The sequence below is a fragment of the Molothrus aeneus genome, chromosome 5 (genome assembly GCF_037042795.1).
Source record: "Molothrus aeneus isolate 106 chromosome 5, BPBGC_Maene_1.0, whole genome shotgun sequence".
Lineage (NCBI taxonomy): Eukaryota > Metazoa > Chordata > Aves > Passeriformes > Icteridae > Molothrus > Molothrus aeneus.
In genome coordinates, this window is record NC_089650.1 from 32,617,126 (window position 1) to 32,636,829 (window position 19,704).

Genomic DNA, 19,704 nt, shown 5'->3' on the forward strand with positions numbered 1-19,704 from the left:
CAGCAGGAAAGGTTTAAGTTGGACATTAGGAGGGATTTCTTCATAGAAAGGGTGATTGGACAGGGGAGTGGGCTGGCCAGGGAGGCGGTGGAGCCACTGTCGGCCCATGGAAGTGTTTAAGACAAGACTGGATGTGGCACTTAGTGCCATGGTCTAATTGACACGGTGGTGTTGGGTCATAGGTTGGATTCGATGATTTCAGAGGTCTTTTCCAACCTAATTGATTCTGTGAATCTGAGAAGTCATATTTTGAGGTGATAAAAAAAAGAAAAAAAAAACAATTTAGGGTTCCTGTTGTGATGTTAATCTGAGACGACGTCTTGCATGCTTCAGACCGCATTTTATTTCCGCTGTTACTACTTTTCCGCTGCCTGTTATCCCGTAACAGGGCAGGCTGGGTGATGTTACAGCTCGGTGCCACCCGAGCCCGTGCTTTCCCCGCATGCTGCGCAGGTCGCGGTTCCCGGCGGCGGGCCAGGGCCAGCTGGGCACAGACGGGATTTCCTTAGGAGGCTCCCGGGCCCCCCTCACACCGCGTCCGCCCGCGCGCAGCCCCGGGGGGCGGGGCGGGGCCGCCGCCGCCTCCAGCGCCTGCGCGCGCGCCTCCCGCCGCGGCGGATGAGCGGATCAGGCGGCGACCGGGCGGGGCCGCGGCGGCCGCAGCGGGAGCGGGGCAGCGGGAGCGCTCCGTGCCGCGCGGGGCAGCGCAGCCCGCGCCTGCAGGGGACGGCAGGGGAGCGCTCCCGGCCGGGCGCCCCTCCGCGCCTCCCGCCGGACCTGCTGCGGGCAGAGGTGAGGGCAGCGGCGGCTCTGGGGCAGCGCCACAGCGACCGCGGCTGCGGACGGGAGGCGGGGGGCGTGTGCCACGGTGACACCCGGGTCCCCGCCGGGGCCGCGCTGCCGAGCGTGCCGCCTCCCCCGGCTGCCGGGCGGGAGGGGATTGCTGGGAGCCGCCGGGGGTCTCCGGTAGCGCCGGGCCCGGTGGGTGTTGGCGGGCGCCGGCCGGGCTGGGTTCCGCGGGCCAGGCTGAGCGGGCTGCGGCAGCTCGGTGCGGTGTCGGGCTGCCAGCACGGCCCCGCGGAGCCGGGCACCGCGGCCGGGGGCTCCGCACCACGGGCCGGCTGTTGCCATTGCCGTGCGCGCAGCCCGGGCTCGCCCGCCGCCGTTGCAACCGGTCGCGTTAAATGCAGTTAAAATGTATCTGCTGTGACTGCCGGTAACCTCCTTCCCCTCGCACTGGGAAAATAAGCCTGCGCTGCAGCCGTGCCCTGGGGAGCGAAACCTAGTTACTGTGCCCGGTCCCGCGGCGCTGCCAGCCGCGCTCCTGCATCTCTATTAGCAGGCCTTGCAAATGGCTCGCTCCCTAAGGAGCCTGGGCTCCAAGGGCGCCCTGCTCAGCGAACGCCGTGATCGTCCAGATGAGGTTCACGCGGTTGCTTGAAATAGTGGTGTTCCCAAATTGTGTGTTAGAGCAGTGCGCTGTGCAATTTGTCTCCTGAAAGGAGGAAAGCCGTCAGTTCAGCGTGTCACTGTTTCTAACGTGTTTCGTGCCTCCACTGTCCAAAACAGAGTTCTTGGGACTGAGATCAGGATACCTTTTAAAAAGAGTTGATTTTCATCTGGCAACTTTCATAACTTCAGTCATTTCAACTTAATCATAGGGAATGTAAATCTATTTGATCTATCTAAGTGTTAGTGCAATCGGGACTCTGCTAATGATCGTTAATTATCAACCTCAGTTTTGAAGTTTGGAAAAGACAGGAGATAGTACCCAATTGTTAGTCTACAGTGGGCATAATGGGCAGCAACAGAACTGTGTAAATAGCAGGGCTTCCCGCTTGTCTTTGTCAGGTCTGTTGAGTGAGAGTTTAGAGTTGATACAGTTCTGGTTTTCAATGATGTGGAAAATATGAGAAGAACATAGTTGCATTGTTGGCTATCAAGTAACTGTAGAAGGACTGGGGAAATTTTCTGTGCGCTGTTTTGTTTTCGAATTCCCTGCAAACTTCTGAGGTCACTTGTTGTTTTAGCTAAGTACTAGCTTTTAGTCAAAACTCCTGAGTTTTGAAGTAATTTGTTTTGTGATTACACAACTTGCCAAAACCTGGCCGTAGAGCCCTCCTTTCCAGATGCTGATTTGATGTGTCTACTTCAGAATTGAAACTATTTGGGAAAAAAAGAGATGTGTGATTGTGGTCACTTGTGGACCCTTTGGCTCCTCTTTGTTTTCTTTTTTTTGTATTCTAGAGTTGTGAAGATCTTAGAATCATTTAGTTTGGAAAAGACTCTAAAAATCATGTCGTAAGTAAACCAAATATTTCGAGGCTGATGTAGCTTAGACTTAGCAAGACAAAATCCTTTTTCTACTTTAATCATGGGTCATGGAAAAGAACTCCTTTTAAACATGCTGCTTTGTTAAATTAGTTAAAAAATGACTTTTTAGTAAAGGTCTGTCCAGCTCATATCTCTGCTGCATGTAAACCCCCGGAGTACCTCAAACTCTGTTCTATAAATGCTTGTGGATGTTTGTTAACTTTTACAATAGGAGGAATTTTCTGATGTTGCAGGAAACAATGTTGGACTCGTACACTTTTTATGGGGAGCTGAACTGAAACAGAAAGTCAGACTTCAGTGGTCCTGTTCTCTTAGTAGTGGTTTGCTTGCTCCAAAGAGAAATAAGATGCAGAAATGAAAGGAAAATAATTTGGAGGGAAGGGAAGTTTACGGAAGATGGCTTATTTTTAGATTGTCTTTTCTTAAATTCTGTTAAAGTGCTCGAGAAGGGTCTGAGGCAATGCAGCACTTACCCATTTTCTTTTGTCTGGTCTGCTGTTACACTTTCAAATAAATGGTTGTGCAGCTACCTAGTAAAGAAACTATGCATACTTTGTATTCTGTGAAGTTGTGTTCCAGCCTCCTCTCCGTCCAGTAAATCTTTTCATGGGACACTCAGCCAAGTTTTAATGAACTGTGTTGAGTCAATTATTAGGCTTTCATCTCTTCACTGATTACTGCTTTACCACCTCCCTCCCCACTGCATTTCCCACAAACTCTGTTTCCTGAAGCATGCAGCAGAGTTTTCTAAAGGCCTTTTCTCCCTTCTCCCTTCCTGTGCTGTGTAATTCCTCTTGCTTTAGGCTGCCAGATAAGTTATCTCTTGGTCTCTTGGTCTTCTGCTTCAGAACAGAAAATAAATTTGTTGGAGAATTTACTTAATGTCGTATACTTAAAACTTCCTAATATGCCAAGCAATGTGGTTTGTTTTAGTTCTGTTAGTTTCTTTTTAATGAACATGCATCACGCATCTACATTACTCAAATTTATGATTAAACACAGAACAACAGCTTTTATTGTTCAACAAAACATAGAATTATGAGGGAAAACAAAAAGAAGAGACCTTCAGTGAAGAAATAGTGATAGTTGTAGAAAACAGCATGGTTTTACTCACAACATGTGTGGGTTTTTCTCCAGTCTATGCAATGTAATTAAAGTAGCATAAACACAGACATTGCTGATCCTATTCTCTGAACTGTGATGTGAACCTCTTGGTCAGGTAAATTGTGTTTCATAGTAGACTATGCTGTTAATGAAGATCTTGCTTCTACAGCAGATGTACAGTTGGGAAGCAGAGCAGCAGTGGCACAAAGCTTTTGGAGGGAGGTGTTTGTATAGTCACTGTTTTCACAGGAAGGGTGAAGCAGTGTGGTTCATTGCCTAGGCTGTTTTGGTGAATTGGTGTGGAAGTTAAAAATACTGCTTCTAAGTGGGAAATGATTCTTTAGTTGATTTCCTGAGTTAACTGCATTTACTGTGTAGTTTTCTTTTTCCCCCCTTTCAGTATTCTGATGTGGTCATAATGATGTTGAATTAGTTAATCTTTTCTGGTTTGTTAGACAGCAGTTATAATCATCTTCTATTAGAATAGGTGGTTGATGGTAATAAAGTTCAGAAGTAAATCTTGTTCAAGACAGAAGAAATGATGGGCACAGTCTTGGTCTTTTGTTTTGTTTGAAAAAACCCAGCTGAACGAAAAACCCGACAGCGACAAAAAATGTTTTTCCCAATGCCTTTGATTCATTTTAGAGGACTGTCTCTGAAATTTTTTTGAGCAATTATTTTGCTGTTCTCCTGTCTTTTGGGTAAAGTTGATATTCTCTGTGTTTAGCTTCAGCTGGTAAATAGTTCCCTTCCTTCCATCTGCTGCCTACGCCTCTCCCACCTCTCTACAAAGTGGAGAATCATGCTCTGAGTTTAAAGCTGGAGCCATGTGAAGGGCTTTGTAAGGCTCTTGCTTCTCTTGAGAATGTGTGAACAAATACTGAGACAAGTGTGAACTTGCACAAGTTTTCTAGGTGCTAGAAGGCCTAGTAACCAAAAACTAGAAAAGATGAGTTATTGACTTTGAAAAATACTTAATGGTATTGATAACTGGTAGAGGAGATCCATTGTTGCATCCTTGTGGACTAATTTGGACCTTGGACTTAAAGAATCTGCATTGATTTGGGTCTGTTTTTATAAATTAGCTTCTGATGAAGGAGGTAGTTTCTCTGCCTGAGAAACTCCCATCAGTTTTGATGCAGTAGAAGCAGCTCTGTGTAGCTTTGTCTTAAAACATATGCTTGTCCAGCTTGTAACAGCTGGGAACAGCAAATTGCATGCTTTTCTGGTGATTTGTCTCATTTTGGTAATTTCAGACCATGATGGTGCTTGTGATGGCTGACATTGGCTTTTAAAAGGAACGCCTGTATAGAGTGTTGAACTCTATAAATGCAGCAAGTGAAGTTGGGGAAGCAGTGCTCATAATAGGCCACTGATTAGTATCAGATATGTTAAAAGTATTTTATTCAGAGTGACTGGTTCTGGATTGTACACAGTTGAAATCTGGAGCAGTATTTTGCTATATTTGTTATAAAACAGTGTTTAATCCCATCTGTACTGTACAAGAAGGAAATCTGTTGCAGATGTAATGTGTGTAGTAGCATAAGAAGCTTCTTGAGAACAGCTAAAACTTTGACAGATGGTAGGAGGCATTTGGGAAGTCAGATTTTCACTTTGAGGAAATAGCTTGGACTTCTGGTGCTAGGGGAGGAATAAATAAACCTAATTTTCTTCACACTTTTAATTGTGGATGTGAGGTTTTATCTCAGCTTGTTCCCTCAGCACAGAGTACAGCACTTATCATTCATCCACTAAAAATGCTACATCTGTCTCTCAAGACGTTCTTGAGGTTACAGTGACTTTCACACCGTATGGGAATGTGTGTATCTGATCTTCCTTTTTTTTTTTTTTCATTTAACCATTCATTCATCCATTTGAAAGAGTTCTCATTGCATCTAGGCTTGAGCTAGTTCATATGCTATCTGTATGTTCAGCCATTTGCCAGTGCATTAATCCTGTCACCCAGTGTTTGTGTTGCAGTACTGCAGAAGCTGTTAATATGACTATTGAGCTGAGATAAGGAAAAACAGCATGTTTCCTTCCAGAGTTATCTTTTTCTTGCCTGCAAACAGAAGCCATGGTATTTTGCAGGTTATTTCAAAAGACCAGTGAGTTTCCTTTGAATAGGCTTGGACTTGGAAGTGCAGGTATAATACTGGTCATTTAAACATGTGAAAAAAATATTTTATTGAGTGTTCTTGCTTAACTTAGGGAAGCATGTGTATTGTAGGGAGACTTTTTTTGGTTGACAGTTCTAGCTATTTAAGGAATTACACATGAGAAAATAAGTGGGGCTTTTTAGAATTCACATGTTTAAAGCCAATAATAGTCTTTAAGCAGGTGGTCTAGTAAACCAAGTTGGGTCCCTGACTGTGCCTTGGGTATTATTTATCTATTCTTAAGCATTCCCAAAGCTCAATAAATTAAAGGGTAGTTTTCACCTCTCATTCCACCTCAGAGTAATTAGTAACACCCATGAATGGTTTATGTGACTCTTCAAGTAGCAGAAGCATCATTCCAAACCTGGCTTTGTCTCATGTACAGTTGATCTTTTTCTTACTACCTAAGCGGGCCATGTCTCAGTGATTAGCATATTTTTCCTCAAAAATGTTCTTTAGACGTTGTATTTGTTACAGATGATTTGGAGAGTTAAGACAATTTATTACTTACAACTGGATGGTGATACATAAAAAGAGAGCTATATTGTTGATACAAGATTTGTGAAAATAAATTATAGATTTAGTTGGTGTCAAGTTAATGAATTGTGAAAGATTCCTGCCTTTATTCTAAAGCTGAAATGTGATGTATTAAGATTCATGAAACACTTGGCCAGGAACACAGCAAGTTCATTTGCTTAAAGTTTCATGTGGATTTTTTTCTAATTACTTCTAAGACATGGTAGTAAAAAGCATCCTTTATGTGCAAAGTGAATACTTTCATTAGGTAAAGGATGGGTGGCATTTGTTTCAATATTGCATTGACCTAATTTTTAAGTTAATATAGTCATATTTTGTGGTCTTGCAATCTTTGCAGGTTTTAAAAATTATTGTGTTAATGCTGTAAGTATGTGAATAGATGCTTCTGAAATGGTGCTGAACTGAGAACTCAAAACAGTAGTTTTCCCTGCTCTGGTTGCGCTGTAGTAGAAAAGGTCACTTGGTATGGTGACAGATGTAAACTCTTTCCAGTATTAAGTAGCATATTTTTCCTTTATTCTTGCATATTTAGTTCTGATGTAAATAGCTGCTTATGGGTCACTGTTTTTTCTTTAAAGCAGGCCATATATTGTGGTTTGTTTCTGCAGGGCATGAAAATGCTGCAGAGTGTATGATTGGAGTTAGGGAAAAATACCGTTCACAGGCACATGAAGCTTTGAGAATAAATCCCAATTGCCACTCCCTGTGCAAGCTGTTCCTTCCAGTCTCGTCTCAGAGGTGGCTGCCCGAGAGCCCAGCGATGTGCATGGGGATGGGTGGTTGAGAGGAGCAGGCTGGGGTGTTTGTTCTTTGTGTGGTGGGATGCTGGTGCTGCCAGGAGAGGAGGAGGCAGTTTATTTGCAGTGGAGGTTTTGGTGCAGCTTGTGAACCTTTGTGCTGCGTTAGTCAAATATTGTTCTTTAGCATGAAGAGATCGCTGGGATATTGTTTAGGCATTAAAGCAGTGGGTCTGCAGAAACTGCAGTTTGTTGTTTCTCAGCTCTGGGACTCACAGCAGCACCATACTCTACCAGGAGAGTGGGTTTCCTATTGTTCCTCACTGGAGAACTAGTCCAAGAGAAGGACTGAAACATGCTAGAGTTTCAGTCTGAAACTCAGAATACGTAACAAATAGGAAAACAAATATTTAACATGGCTGTAGAAGGTCACCAGTCTCTTGCCCTGCATGACTCTACCTTTGTCTCATAAGAGCTCTGTTAGGAGGCTTTAGATGTAATCAGAGCTCTTGTGATATTTCTTTCAGTACTTTTTCCAGTGGAAGGCAATCACAAGAACAAGTTTATTTGTGTCTCTGAACGGAACTGAGCCAGTTTAGATCTCCATTTAGAGTAGTGCAGTTGATTACATAATGCAAGGAAAATGTTTTGGTCTAAACAGAGATACTGTGGCAATGCATATAATGCAGTCTATGTTACTCGGCCCTGACTTTCTTATTAAGAGTGAACCACTTAGCTTTTTCTTCTCCCTCATCCCCACCCTCACACGTGGGGGGGGGTTCAGTTTGGAATTTTCCATTTCGTATGGAAATGAGGCAGCTCATCTTCTTGATGGAGGCATGTGTTTGTTCATAGGCAGTTTACCATTGGTGCATCTCCTGCTTTGTAGACAGGCACAGATAATCTTTGTGCTTCCTGTGTAGAACGTGTCAGTCCTGCTGACTCCTTGCCACCTACACCATGGCTGCTGAACATGAAACTGCAGTTCTGTGCTGTATTGAACACTGGCTCCACAGAGTTACAACTGGGAGCTCAATTAGATGTAAATTGTAGGAGTGGTGCTGGGTGGAGATGGTGCGAACCCCCGGAGCTGCTTTGTTTCAAGCCTTGGTCATTTTCAAGTAAAGAGTACCTGTCAAGTCAACCAAGGGCTCTTTTTCCACTAATAGGTGGATGTATAATTTAATTTTTTGGTAGAAGCTGAATACTCTATTATGACTAATGCTAGTGCTGTCATTTTCCCACGTCTTGGAAGCTGCTGTACTGTACTTTTTGATGGAATATTGGACTTAAAAAAAAGGATATATATTTTAAGCACTTGAAACACAATGATTTTATTAATACATAGTCCATGCATAAATATGGAATAAAGTAGCCAAAGACATCAGGTTGTTACCTAAAGGAAGTATTAACTGTTCTAGTATACCAGTTCCAGAAATAGAGGAGTGAGTTTGAGTTGAAACATTAACAAGATGAAAATGACAAGACTTGGAAGTGGCACTTACATTGGCCCTAAAGACCATTCTAAGGAGCTATTGCTTCTTTTAGCAAGGAGTGTTTGAGTAATTATGAATGTGTTTAATCCAAGTCTAGAGGAAACAAAGTTTGTCTAGATACAGCATTAAATACAAAAAATCTTAAAAAATATTTGTTGAAGATGTCAAATAACAGCTAGTGTGATTGGAGGAAAAATTGCAAAGGAAAAGTTCTGTAGACTTGGGCCACAAATTGGCATCAGCTCAGTGTCAATTCATTGTTTCTAATAGCTTGTTCTCCTTCTGAACAATATTGGCACAGGGAGATGTTGTACACCAGCTAAACTTGATTAATAGCCTGCACTGTAAACCTGGGCCAAATGGAGGGAAAATTTGGCTTTGACTCATCTCAGTGGATTTGTTATGTGTACTATACAGCCACCACCCATTTATTCTGGGTACAGTATGCCAGACAATAAAATTTTGCAAAACGTGTTAAATATTGCTGGTATGACTGTACAGTTGAGTAACTGACTAGTTGAGTAACTAACTAGAAGATAATGCAAACATGTTCTCTTCTCTTAATGCTCCTTATTCTTAATGCCCTCTTTCCACTTTGGGAGACAAAAAGAGAGGTCTCTGCAGCAGGAGAAGTCATTTAGGTCTCGTATTGGACAGGTAAAGTACAAGGTCTACAAAGAGAAATTTCCATATCTATATTAGGTTTTAGACTTGCATATTTTCCAGCTCTCTAGATGGCTGATCATGATTGATTCTCTGAATAAGAAATCTGCTGCTCTCCTCTTTCCATTTCTTATGGGGGAACCTTACAATGCTGAATTGGCTTCTGATTTTTGTCCCTGCTAATATGCTTTTCCATTTCAAGCAATGTAACTAAATTTATGGTAATATGCAGTAGAGAGAAGGTAGGAGGATTGAAGAATACTGTTAAATTGTTACCTGAAGTAGCATATAGGATTAATCTAGTGTGACTGAACATCTGGCCATGCTTTGTAGCTGATGTCTAACGTACTTAAAGTGGATGTCATGTGCACATTACTAATGGAGGAGTATCTTTTGTGAGTGAAGACCACTTGCATCACTTTCCTAACCTAATAGCAGCTGCTCTGCCAATGTTGAGGTGCCTTTTTGCTTCTCTTCTATTTTTGTCTGTGTTAGTAGGATGGTGAGGGCCTCCTTCTGTTAGCTTTATTGAGGAAAAGACATCTGGGATTGCTGCTTTTTCATGTGAGATATGGCCTGTCTACTTTATATGCAGTTCCAGCTATATTATCTGTTCCAATTTCACTGGATACTTACCATCTGTCTTCTGCCTTGGTCTCCTACAAAAATCACCATTAAAGGGCTGAAGGGAATTTTCTGTCTGATTTCTTGTAGCTCTAGGCACCATCTGACTGACTGTGGCTTTAGCTGTTTTTCAGGAGATCACAGTTTTGGAAGAGGGCATGACAATTCCCTTATATTCTCTCCAGATGCATCAGCTGCTGTGGAGGACTACTTTGGAGGAGGATTTATCTTTTTCTTTTCCTTAAGTGATGTGCTTGCCCGTGTTACTTAGACAGTGGTGTGTGCTGTCTGGATGTGATACAGGGCCTATGTAGAATCTGCTTTGTTGCAAGGACTTGCTGAACCTGTAGAATATAATTTGCATGTGTGCATGTATATATTTGCATAGGTAAGAGTGTCCTAGCAATACATGAGAAGGAGATAACCTGTAAACTGTGAGCTGGCAATTCTCAGTGCAGGGCTCCCAGCTAGGTCTTCAGCCTAACACAGCAGCTGTGACCTGCAGTCTTTCATTTTATTTGCAAATTCCTTTAGAAAAAAAAAGAAGTTTTTGGTATAGGTAAGTCAAGCAAGTTTGCTTATCTGTATTGCAGACTTTGAAAGTATCTCTGCTTCAATTAGTGTCTAAAAAAATACAAATTGAATCTGCACAATACATGAAAAGTTACAATTCTAACACTAAGGGTCTTGCTGGGCTGTCTGTTATGATCTCTTGGAGGCTGGAAGATTTCTGTTACAACACAAATTTCCTCTGCTGAAATCACAATTCTGTAATTTTGCATCAGTAATCAAAATGTAGTCTTTGATTGTGCAGAGAAGCCAATAAGCTAACATTTAGATCTTGTTTTGTACACAGAATTAAGGACCCCACTCTAAGCTACCTGTAAAGATTTACTGCTTGCTGTTTTTAAAAACATTACCTTGATTCTAGCTGGGAAACAGGATTGTAGTTAACTGTTACAAACCTGTGCTGCCTTGAAAATGCTCAGGATAAACCTTAATGCAAACAGCTACATTAAAGGTCCTGGGAAAGAAAGTCACCAGAGGAAAGCATGGATTTGAGGCCTGTGAAACTGGCAAGCAGAAAGCATTTCCCCTACTGAAATGACAATTCCATTTATTTAAATAGTGCACAAAATTACTGAGCGTAAGCAGAATTTTTAAGACGCAATTAAGACCTCTTTATTCAACAAGAATAAATGTTCTTCATGAGAATTGGTCTCCTTTGATTAAAAAAAAGTCTGCTAAGGCAAAGGAGCACTGAGCAGAAGGCTTAAAGGTTCTAATCAAGGTAGAATGCAGTGAGCAATGAGCTGCCCTATAAAGTGAAGGAGAAGCTGGTGAGAAATAAACCTGAGTGTACAGATGGATCTGTACCATGGCAGCTACTTTAATTAAATATTAACTATACCCACTTACTGTCAGTGCTTCAAAGAACACCGCTCAATATTCCTCTCCATGCACTAACCAGAATATTTTTCTTTGAAGCTCAATAATCTTTTTTTTTCCGTGTCATCAGCTCTGTTTGGCTGTCAGCTTGGAGCAGGGAAACATACTTTCTTCTTAACTGAGCTAGGAACTGGTGTAAGGAAATGAGGCCTGTGGTCTGAGAGGGCGTGGTTTTTGGTGGTTTTGCTTGGCTTTCTTTTTAAATTTGTAGAAGACCTCTGCTCTGATCACTGTCAGATCACATTACAAGTTGTGCTACTTTGGTGTTCAGAGACCTTGTTGAATTAAAACAAGCTTTTGGACTTTCCCCCTGTTTTTGGCTTATAAATAGCCATATATTTATATTTATATATAAATATCTGTCTTCAGTAGACTTAAAAAGTTTCCTTGTATATCTTATTGTTGATTTCTACCTTATTCCTAAACAGAGCTTGATTTATGTCAAAAAGAAGATTAAATGTCTGGTAGGTGGTGGTGATTTTTCAAGCGTACCAAATCGATAATTGCATGTTGTACCATTTATTGAGTAGAAATATTTATTTTTTGTTACTAATTGACCAGAAAAGAACTTCAATACAGATTTTAGCTGTTTATTTTACCAATTATCGAATTGTATTTCATCCTTCTTTATGAAATGAAGAAAAACTGGGCTTTTTTGCTTATCTTAAGTAATTCTCCTTTGTGATTGATAGATTGTTTTTGTAAATATAACCTACTTATGAACAGGACTTGTGTTATCTCTTAATGTAAATATACTGAAATAACCTCCATCTTATTAATTGCCATATTAGCAGCATAGATGGAATTGAGGCATGAACAGGATAAGGCAAAAGTCAACATTGAGCTGTACTGTTTCAGTTGCTGTAATCTGTGAATGCTTCAAATTATCACCTGTAGGCTTTCATTCAAAGAGAGAAGAAATTATTTATCTTTACATCCTACATAGGTTAAATATTTGCCGGTAGGAATCTCTGACAAATATAATGCAGATGTAGCTTTGCCTGTCTTCCTGCATTTTCATGCTTTTATTTCCTTACATGCATTTATTTCTGAACTCTGTTCCTTAATTATTCTGGATAATAATTTGTGGACTACTTCTTCCTCTTATTGCAGTTACAGGAATTCATTATGCATCTGAAATAATTACCAGCATGACATTTCTCATGCTGAGAACAGTTAAAAATCATATCTTCCTGTCTTCTTCACCAGAACTTGTAACAGTATATTATGCATCAGGCTGATGAAGATCCAGCAGAAAGATTAGATGGCTTAGTCTGCTTGTGGAAGAAGAAACCAGTAATTTTTCTGTAACAACCTGGACACTTGGTACTGCTGTGTAGCAACAGGAGGCTCAGGCTTCTCAAACTGCTGGCTCTTTTGGGTTTAATTTTAAACTTCAGGAAGCTTAGGCTTGTTTTATTTTAAGAAAACAGCGTTAAGTGTTACTTCACTGTGTATTGTTCTTAAGAACTATAGACAATGAGTTTAATTTGTTTTTCCTTTTAATTCTGTACATGGAATATTGTCTGGCAGTTGACCATTTGTGAATGGAAAAGGAAAGGGAAATTAGAGGGAGAGAGACCTGGTGTTGGTTTGAATGTATAGTGATCAAAAGTGATGGCTGAAACATGTCTGCGGTATTGCACGTAAATTTCAACTGTGATTCATTGTAGGCATTTTGTAGACATTTCTGTAGGTTTTAAAGATGTGTTAGTTTCCAGTGTTAGCTAACAATTTCATTTAAACATTTTGGTGTTTTTCTGGTGGTATGGTTTGGTTGGGGTTTTTTAACTGTAAGTTTCTTGTAAGTGATCAAAACATAAACTGCTTGCTTAGCAGATATTTCTGTTTTACAAAGGCAGATTTTAAGAAGCTTGGGTTGTCTTTCTTGCCAAATGAGTAGCATCTGTTGTGATTCATTTGGCTTTAAGGTGTTGGGGGAAATGTTGTGGAAGCAAGCTCTTGGCTCATAGAATAATTTTCTGAATATAGTTTAGTGCCTTCATAGAGATGGTGTTTATGTTGCACCTCTGCCTGTCACCATTTGGATGGAGGGAAGAAAGGAAGGAAGAAAGGGATGTGGGGCATTTTTGGTGTTTTTTCATTTCTTGTTGTTTTGTCAGGGAGCAGATGGTGTTTTAATGACTTGTAACTTGCTATAGCTGACCACCTGCAATCTGCACAGCATGTTCTGCAGCAGGGCAGCCCAGACAGGGGAAATTGTGGAGGAGGGAAAAGTAATCGCTAAACAAGTTTCATGGGAAGTCTTAGAAAAGGACCTGAGTGAAGGAAGGTGTGCATATGTTATCAGGGTTTTACCTTTCAGTCTGAAAGCTCCCACTGAATCCTCACTCCCTTTTCCACTGTCAAGGATCCCAAGAGTTGAGTGGTGAGGGAGAAGAAAGGATGAGGCTTTTTTATTACCACTCACAGGTATGATGGGTACAATTTTCCAACTCTGCTTAGCATCTGTCCTCTTCTTGTGACACAATGCTGCTGTTGCCATCAGTACTGAACGAAAGCCCACTTGAGCTCTGGCAGCCTTAGCCATCCTGTTTCAGGGTCATGTTTGCTTGAAATTTGTTCTGTGATTTAAAAAAAATACATTTTATCACCGTATTTGTCTTGCTGTAGTCCTCTTTTAGGTGATGGCCCTGTGTCATTAACTGTTTTGGTTATAATTGTCTGACTCTTCTCAACATCTTTTCTCCATCCCAGCTTTATTCTATGTCCATGAAAGTTTTATCTTTAGCCTCACACCCCTCTCTCCTTTCATTTAAACAAATAGCAGCATATTTGTTTTTTCTTCTTTGCTGCTGTCCTGGCTGTCTTAGCAATTCAGAAACCTAGCAGCCTTCTGTGTTCTTATGCTTTGCTTTAATTTCTCTGGAGAAAAATACAGGTGTTCATTGATGGAAACTTGCATGATGCATGAATATTTTATAGTTGTGAAATTTTAAATGTCTGTACTTGAATCCCATGCATGACAAACTTTGCTGCTTACCTTGCAAAGATCATGTATTGTAACAGTGTGGGAGAAGCTGCAGTTAAGGTGCCTATGTCAGTGTCTCCTCCCTCCTCAAACAAATTACTGCAAGCATAAGCTATAAAGCAAAATTAGTAACACTCCACTCCTCCCAATACTAAGTCCTGGGAGGTTGTTATCAGCATAAGTTTATTTGCTCTGACCAGCACTTGTAGGAGCCCTACTGCTGATACTCTGGTGGAATGCAGGGGTATCAGTGTGCTCTCCATGACAGCCTTGGACTTTGTTTCCTGACTTAATGAGGATGACATAGGTGTCTTGGCTTCTGTTCCTCCTTCATCATCACTGTTTCTGGTGTCTCATGCATCTTCTAGTTGCCAGCAAATGTTTTGCTGAGTAGCAAAGACAGTAATTTTGATCTTAATCAGGCTGTCCTTCCTTATAAGGAATAGAAATGCCAGACTCCTATGGATTCTGATTTGTGAGCATTACAAAGACAAGCTGGCACACTTGGTGTCCTGGGAGCTGGTGTTATGTACTTTGCTTGAGATGCATAATGAGGCTGACAGCTAGGAGATGGATTTTATCTGGGGGAGCATTGAAATTGCTGTTGAGGTGGTTCCTAAAGCTACTGACTTGCTAGTGATGGAGTAATTTTTCTGCCCATAATGAAGTGGGTAGAAGCCATGATGGTCATATGGGATCTGCACAGTTTGCCCTTCAGTCTGCTTCTGGCATGTGTGGCAGAAGACATAAGAGTTGTAGCAATAGGATATAGCATACTTTGCTTTTTTCAACTCCTGCTAAAATTGTAGGAAGAGAGAGAATTGGAAGTCAAAGCAGTATAAATATTTGGATTCATGTTACTTATGTTTTCCAGGAATGAGTGGTAGTTCATTCCTGTGAAGCTCATGCCCTGCATGCCATGATGTGAACAGTCAGCTTCCAGACAAAAGTGACTGCTTTTGGGGGGTTCTGTGTGGAAAATGTGTTGCTGACAGACAAGACCTATATTTTAGCATGAAATTGAGATGTTTTCTGTGCAGGCAATTACTTTCTGAAAGTGCCTCAATTTCAAGTGAAGTGGAAGTCCAGGCAATCCAGATGTACACCTGCACTAGAACAGCACTTGCTATTCTGAAATATGAGGCTACTATGGAAAACTTGATTTTTCTTCTGGTAATCTGAAACAAAATGTCTGAGTGTGCTCAAATCCCATACATGGGAGCAGTTTATTGTGGATCTGTGTTTTAAGGATGATCTCACCTGTGATAACTTAACATTTTTGTTTAACTGACATTATGGTTCATTTCTTTAGGGATCTGAGAAGGTTGCTTTTCAGATTAAAGCAGTTTGTATACTTCCTTACCGTGTGTGGTCTGTTGTGGAAATGCCTGAGGATTCTTGGAGCACCCTTGGAGTGTATTCCCTGTAGGCAGTCCTTAGCCTCAGGTTAGGGCAGGGCGGTGAGCTCTGTGAAATACTGCCATCTACAGCACTGTCAAGGGCAACTGAGCAGCCTCCAGAGAGCTCCCTGGAAGTTAAAAGACATGAGATGTGACATGGACATGATTCTGACTTTCTGCCACTTCATAAAGGACCTGTTTTCAAAATGAAGAGCAAATTTAAGCTTGTTGAAATAATGGAACAGATGCCTGGTAGGCAGATATATTGTGTGTATTTAAAAATAAATTCTAAAAATGGGGAAGAAAAAGTAATTAATGCCACTCTGAGCTCCAATAGTGAATGAAGTTACACTAACACTGGAATATATCACTGGAAACAAAATTTTGATGTTAAAACTGAGTAGTAACTATAAAATGGTGCTCATCAGCTCAGATTCACTAGAAAATCAGAAATCACTTTACCTGCTTTTCATTCTGTTGAAATAAAATCATGAGAAGAAACATGATCATCACAGAGTCACATGCATCTGAATTTCATAGCAAGTAGGCATGATTTTTTTTTTTGTAAGAGGAAATATCTATGATGTAGGAAAGAAGAAGTTAGAAAGAAAAATGAGAATTCCAGCTCTTCCTGCCAGTCTAGTTGTTCTACTAATTTCAAAATGGCAGACATAAGAAGAAGCAGGTTGGGTGACATAAATTATAAGTAGATTTCCTTGTCAGTAGGCAATCTAAAAGGCAGAATGAATGAGAGAGAGAAGCTAAGCTCTTTGAATGGGAACTGAACTGTACAGTTACTATCTGTTGTTAAAGATAGCATGAAAAGGCAAAATCAAACTTCATAGCTCACCTAGGTCATCTTTATCTTTTTTCTCTGGGGCTATTTTTCCTGTTAAACCTTCAATTTTGCCTTCATAAACCTTAAATGTTTCAGGATATTTGTGAAGAATTTTTCAGTCCTTGTTAAAATGTGATTTATTTATTTATTTACTAAAACAGCTAACAGATCATTGAAGGTGTCTAAGGAGACAATTGTGCTGTGCTTTTTTTTTTGATTGAATGCTATTCTCCAGTCCCAAAGTAGACAGACTGCTTAGCATTTTAATTGGTTTTCAAGATGAATTCAGGTTTAATGTTCAAGGCCAAAGACAGGGTTAGAAGGTTAATTATACTTATCAACATTTGGGAACAGTCAATTCTCATTGTATGTGAAGTGTTGGCATAGTGCTTTTTTTCTCTTGGGGGAAATTGCTTATTACTTCATGTTCTAACTGGAAAGTTTGTGTGCTTATCTTGGTTAGGTAGTTGGCTCAGTCAGTTGAAATTTTGGTGCTTATAAATGGCTTTGAAATATCTAGCTGGCTATTCACTTTTAATCTGGATTTTATTAAGTTAATAGCAGTCCTAGAGTTACAAGCCCTAATTTAATATTGCATGTCTGTTGCAGACAATTTAGATACAAAAAAGCTGAAGTTGAATTTCACAGACTTTTTAGAAGCTGTCAGGGAGGGAGTGTAAAACGTGCCACTGTATTAAGAACTACTGGCATATGGTGTTCTTTCTCAGGTTGTGATCATCAACAAGAGATGCTGATCCTTCTCTGAATTCTGTTGAGGGCTACAAAATGAAGGAATGAAATCCTTTCTCATGTGAAAGATTATGTATGCCAAGCTGGTTTTTAGATTAGAGGCTCTGCATGTTTGTTGCTGTCATTAAAATCAGTATTACTTGGGCTTTAGCTTTACAATTTTGGAAAAAAGAATCCCAAACCAATACATTTTCACTTTCCTACATGTTCATGATAAGATTTCTTGGACAAATCATAGTTTTTAAAAGTTAAAGACTCTACTTGTAGTTACACTATACCTGCTGAAGTTGACTGGTTTGTATCTGTGACAGCTGTTTTTGGATAATTAGTAATGGATTGAAAGTGCTGGGCACAGGGCTCCTCCAGTTGCCCCTTTTACCATTGCACATGGTTGGAAGCATGTGCTGGCACTTACAGCTGCTCCTGCAGGGAGTCTGAATGGGTACCTGCACTTTTCTTCCTTCTGTCACCTCAGTGCAGTGTATCAGAGAGGGAAGGTGCCCCAGCAGCATGCTCTTACACTCTGGTAGGTTGGGACATGCATTTTTGTCCAGTTACAGCTTCTGAGCTATTGCTGCCTGGCTCCATTTACTTTGTGAAGCATGGAAATTAGTGCTCAGTTCTTTTCCTACACATTAGACTTGGAAATACACGTGTAAGCTGCCTTCAGGGGAATAGAATGTGTAACATTATACATAGAGGTGTAGTTGACTGCTTTGGCAGAGATACAGAGTATTGAATTGCTTTATGCTAATGTTACCTTGGTAGTTAAGCTTGTGTTATCTTGGTGTTGTGTGTGATTTTAAATATGAAAGTAAATTATAAAATGCTCTTAACTGATAATTCTTGTCAGTTTGGGGGACAATATTGGAATCTTCTAATCCTGTGAAAGGCAAGGATGTAGGTTTTTTACTTTAAAAAAAGAAATACATTCCCTCTTGGAACTATTCTTTCCCTTATTTATCATCAAAATAGCAATTTAAATTGTTTGAGCTTGCATCCCTCCTTCCCAGCATTTGTGTCTGTCTTTTGCATTCCTGAACTATGTCATGGCTCTTGCCCCTTTATTGCCTCCTTTAACTAGCTGACTATTGAGGGGCTGGATAGAGGATGGTGGGGAGGCAGGATTCAAATTTCCTATCACACAGTCCTATGGGATTGCACAGCTGAGTGGATTGTATTCACTTTGAATCAGGTACTCAAGCTATCTGATGGCCCCATTAAACGATTTTTGGGGAAAGAGAATGCCCAGTACTTGAGTAGACTGGATGGAAGAGTAGGAGCAGGTTCCTTGTCCATTAAATATTTGTTTAGCCTTGAACAGAATAATGCTTTGCTTAGGATGTAATTTTTTTCTCTCTTTGTTTTCTTCTCCAAAGCATTTCAAAGAACTTCCAAGGAAGTGTCAAGACTTTGTTTTCCTGTCTGTGCTTACCACCACTCCCTGGTTGTCAAGGAACAGAACCCTTGATCCCAACCATGGCACATTCTTAATTGATGGAAGCAGAAAAAATAGAATCTTTTCTATTGGTCCCTGAAGCAGAACATTAAAATTGCCCTCATAATATGTGGTTCTTGCTATAAAAAGTCTTGGTGGCTCCTTGCAGTACTGGGAGCAAAAAGCATTCTGCTCCTCAGAAATGGGATAGTTTGGTGAACAAATATGTTTAATTTCTGTTCTTGAGGCCTGGCTGTAATGTTTGAAAGGCTTGACTTCTATTTTCATCTCTGTCAAAAATAATTTTTTATTTGTTTGTTTGTTTTTTGTTTGTTTGTTGCAAATAGTGTGAGCAGTGGCTGACTTACATTAGGCAGTGATATTGACCTGATTTCTGAGGGCTGTGAATTGCAGATGAGTTGTCACTTGATGATGCTTGTGATTCGTCCACAACTGTTTGTTGTGGCAGGCCAGGTGCTTCTCATTGCCCAAAGAAATGTACACAGGAGCTTGTAATTTATTAAATAGAAATAGGTAGGTAAACAAGAACTTTATTGTTAGGTCACTAGCCAAGTCTGCAATGCAATAATACTCTACAGTTCCTGTGGATATATTGTTCAAGTATTATTGGTTCATCCTATTAAATTAAAAGCTATGCAAGATTGTTGCAGCAGTTCCAAATCAAAGTTGATCAGCAGTTACTCAGTAGCTTCAGAAGACAAGCTTGGATATTTGGTGCTAAAAGCACTAGTTCTTGTTAAGCCTTGTATGAAGTCTATTTGTAGTATTTTTCTCCTGTATTTAAAAAACCCCACAGAACAACAGTGAGAAACCTCCCAAAAAACTCCCACTTTCCTCCCTAGAATCCTCCCAAAAACCATAAACAAACATAAATAAAAAACCAAGCCTGCGGATAAACCTATGAAAGATCCTGAATTGTGATCAGGTAGAACAGCACTTATATCTAAAAAGCAAAGTTGGGTTCATCAGCTTGTTTTACTTTAGTGTTAGAGTGAAAAAAAACCAAACTTGGCATAACCAATGGAAATCTAAATTAGACTTTCTAAAGCTTTTTAATAAACCATGATGTGTAAACCAGATACTATTGCTGCCTGTTTGAACCTGCTGCTGCTTTAAGTTAGGATTTCTAGGGTTTTTCCTATTGCAGTAGGCTACTCTGACC

General features: G+C 40.5%; 1 protein-coding gene across 1 annotated transcript in view; it reads left to right on the plus strand.

The window, feature by feature from the left end:
- The first annotated feature begins 679 nt into the window (after window positions 1–679).
- OSBPL8 (oxysterol binding protein like 8) overlaps window positions 680–19,704 on the plus strand; it is an 85,418-nt gene continuing 66,393 nt past the window's right edge. The window contains exon 1 of the mRNA XM_066549957.1: window positions 680–792. The gene's annotated coding sequence lies outside the window, so the exon portion shown is untranslated. The remainder of the gene's footprint in view (window positions 793–19,704) is intronic.